Genomic DNA, 4,096 nt, shown 5'->3' with positions numbered 1-4,096 from the left:
TTGAGAGGAAATTAACATGGTCAAAATTACACAGGTTGTGAACATATTTATCACCTCCATATTTGTTCCTTCTTTTAATCAGTCATAGAGAAAAGCAATCCGATTTCTTTTCTCCACCATGCTTTCCTCTTCCAGCTTCAATTTTTTACCAAAAACAGATGCACTTCATCTGCCATGTACAATACCCAACAATAAGAAGAAAATTTTCACAGGATAAGACCCAATCAAAAAACTTAAAATAAACAAACCCAAAAGAGGTAGAGCTCCAATTATTAAACCCACCAATAAAAAATTCAACACCCTAAGAAAAACGATTTAGAAAGTAAAAGGAAAAAAAAAAAATCAAGCAAAAGAACAAAGCACAAAAGAAACTGGGATTTAGACATACCTCAACTCAATCATCCAAATTCTGTCAGTATTTATATACTGTGAGGAAGGGAGACAGAGAGGCTACTGTTAGAAGGGAGAGAGGCTGGCATGAAATAAGTGTGAAACCGAGAACAGAAGGTGGGGAAGGGGAAGGAACTAAATGTGCGTGAGAAAGAGAAGGTAGGGAAGGGGAAGGATCAAAATATGAAACGGTGAAACTGGAACAGAACGTGGGAGAGGGGAATCTAAAACCGTACAACAAAAGGATAAGAGAAATAGAAAGTTGTAACCGTGAAAATAGGGTTTCAGAAAGGGTTTTAGTTGAAAGGGCTTTGGGTATGGGCTTTATGGTGGAATTAAATTAATAAGAAGTGGGCTTTAAGGTGGATATAGGGCTGGAAAATATTTTATATTTAATAGTATTTTAAAATTGTCAAAAACTATTTTAAAATCAATATAAAAGAGGATGGGAATGACATGGCTGCTGATGTGGCTCAATGTGAGCGCAGTAACATTAAATGCTACGCTTCAGCTTTTAGTATTATATAGATAGATAGATATAGATGATTATTATTAATTTTTGTTTGTAATTCATTAGTTGGGAAAAAAGGGATTTAAATCCTAGACGTTTCCTTTAAAACATACAATGTTAAATAGACCCTAGCAACAAGTTTTGTAGAATCCAGAATATATTTGGATGTATGTTAGGCTGTATGTAATCAATCTTAAAATTTGATCTTAATACTCACCACTTAAATTACTTTAAGAATGTTTAATAGCATTCATATATCATAACCTCATCTATTCAGGGTTCTATGTCGGAGGATAGGAATTTACATCTTCAATAGTAAAAATCTTATAACCGTTTTCCATTTCAAAATCAAATATGAATTCTTCACTTTAGTAATTGTAATTTTCAACATTTTAATAAAGTTTGGTTTATAAATTTCAAACTTGTATTATCAGTTCTAATCAAAATTAAGATTTTAACTTGAGATCACAATGTTATCAGCAGCAGCTTCATGTGACAAATTTTGATTTTTCCCCCTTATACCATCTTATTAGGCTCCTGAGTTACAAGCTATCCTCTTCCATTCCTTAAATTCACAAATAAAAAGGTTACTTGTAAGTAAAAAAGGTCAATACTTAATCTTGCTGCTTCTTGTGCTCCATTCTTGTCTAAGAGTTATTCCCTCTACCATTCGAGGTATCTGTTTCTTGATAGGTATTATATTGCAAATACAAAGTGGTTGATTGGTAGGAGATTCAGTGATCCCTTGGTTCAGAGTGATAACAATCTCTGGCCATTCAAGGTCATTAAAGGTCTTGGTGACAAGCCTATGATTGTGGTCAACTATAAGGGTGAAGAAAAGCACTTTGGTGCTGAGGAAATCTCATTTATGGTCCTGAAAAAGATGCGTGAGGTAGCCGAAGCCCACATGGACACAACTGTGAAGAATACAGTTGTTACTGTCCCTGCTTACTTCAATGATTCCCAGCATAAGGCTACAAAGGATGTTGGAAGAATTGCAGACCTGAAGGTCCTGCATATAATCAATGAACCAACTGCCGTAGCCATTGCTTATGGTATAGACAAGATGGCAGATAACATTGGCAAAAGAAATGTGTTGATTTTTGATTTGGGTGGTGGCACTGCAGATGTCTCAGTACTTACCATTGAAAAGGGTGTGTTTGAAGTGAAGACTGTTGCTGGAGACACTCACCTTGGAGGTGAGGACTTTGATTACAGGATGGTAAAGCACTTTGTTGAACTATTTAAGAGGCAATACAAGGTGGACATTAGTGGGAATTCCAAAACTCTTAGGAGGCTGAGAACTGCTTGTGAGAAAGCAAAGAGGATTCTTTCTTCTGCAAGAGATACTACCATTGAAGTCGACTCTTTATATAATGGTATTGATTTCTTTTCAACTATTACCCGTGCCAAATTTGCAGAACTCAATATGGATTTATTCAGGAAGTGCATCACTATTGTGGAGAATTGTTTGACTGATGCTAAGATGGATAAGAGCTGCGTCCGTGTTGTTGGTTCGGGAGGTTCTTCCTGAATTCCCAAGGTGCAGCAGTTGCTCCAAGACTTTTTTGATGGGAAGGCATTTTGCAAGAGCCTTAATCCGGACGAGGCTGTAGCTTATGGAGCAGCTGTTCAAGCTGCGATCTTGACCAATATGAGAAATGAGAAACTGCAGGACATTGTGCCCTTAGATGTCACCCTTGTCCCTTGGTATAAAAGCTAATGGAATGGATATGAATATTGTGATTCCAAGGAATACAGCCATTCCTACTGAGAAGGAGATGTACTACACCACTGGCGCTGACAACCAAACTTCAGTATTGATCTCTGTTTACAAGGGTGAAAGAGCAAGAACTTGTGATAACAACTTGTTGGGACGATTTAAGCTTCCTGATATTCCTCCAGCACCCAGGGGTGTTGTTACCATAAAAGTTTGTTTTAATATTGACAAAAATGGTATCTTGAACGTTTCTGCTAAGGAGATGACCACTGGTGTAATGAGGAATATCACCATCACAAATGATGAGTCAAGACTGTCCAGTGAAGAGATTGACAGGATGGTCCAGGATGCAGAGACATACAAGGCCGAAGATGACAAACACAGGAAGAAGGTCGAGGCTAAGGATGCTTTGGAGAACTATACCTACAGGTAAGAAAAAATTTAAGATGCTGTTGAACAGGTGATTGAATGGTTAGATGGCCTCCAGTTCGTGGATTCAGAAGAGTATGCGGACAAGATGGAAACACTTGAGAGCATCTGCAAGCATTGAGAGAATTTATAGATAAAATCAAAATAAATTGAGCAGAACATCTCAACGGTGCAACATGTGTAAGGGTGCAAACAATGTTGCTAGTGTGACTATTTCGGCTATGTTTTTCCAAACCTTTAACTCAATTATTTTCTTGCTAGTTATTAGTAATTTGTCCTTGGTTGGAAATTTATTACTTAGTTTATGGTTTGTCATTTTTATGTCCACTTATAGGGTTGAGCCTCAAGCTGTCTAGCTTGGATGTGGATTTATCCTCGTAAAAGCTGCAGTTTGTTTGGATTTTAGAGTCTTAGATTAGATTAAGAAGCCATATGAATTGACAAAGGGTTAGCTCTGACTCTGTTCGTGGAGAGGATAAATTGCCCCTGTTACGTAGCCTTTGTGAAATAAAACATGACCCTGAATTTATATTGAGAAAGAAAAAAAATCTGATTCGAGGATATGAAAATTTTTCTTTTTCGGTTGTGAGAGAAATAGTGGAGACCAAAGGATCCTGAATCAATTGAGACACCAACACTGGGATTTCTATATTCAATTGGAAATTCGAGGTGAGGATCATAAGCTTGTCTTGCATGCCACACAAGAGAAGAGCAGGGAAACCTTAAAAGTTTCTCCTCCCCACGTTTTCCTATGCAACTCCACTTGAATATTTAGTAGTAATGGATAAGTTGATAAAAGCTATCCGTGCCTCCATTAGCAATTCGTCATGTGCCATTTTGTGAAAATAAAAGATGCAATTTATTTCCCTGAGAATAGAGGAATCGGTGTAGGAACATCCTCACGCAGGTACTGTTAGGTTTTAATTTGGAAAATTTCTTGTGAAAAATTAAGGGTCCGTTTGGATACAGCTGAGAACTGAAAACTGAAAATACTGTAATTAAATAATTTTTAAACGTGTGAATAGTACCGTGAGACTCATTTTTAA

The 4,096-nt window shown here is 37.0% G+C and overlaps 1 pseudogene; it reads left to right on the top strand.

Moving 5' to 3' along the window:
- The first annotated feature begins 835 nt into the window (after positions 1 to 835).
- On the top strand, positions 836 to 3,171 carry LOC112030432 (heat shock cognate 70 kDa protein-like; annotated as a pseudogene).
- The last annotated feature ends 925 nt before the right edge of the window (positions 3,172 to 4,096 follow it).

Source organism: Quercus suber, unplaced genomic scaffold, assembly GCF_002906115.3.
Source record: "Quercus suber isolate HL8 unplaced genomic scaffold, Cork oak 2.0 scaffold_1136, whole genome shotgun sequence".
NCBI classification, from domain to species: Eukaryota; Viridiplantae; Streptophyta; class Magnoliopsida; order Fagales; family Fagaceae; genus Quercus; species Quercus suber.
This window is presented reverse-complemented; position numbering and strand designations above follow the sequence as displayed.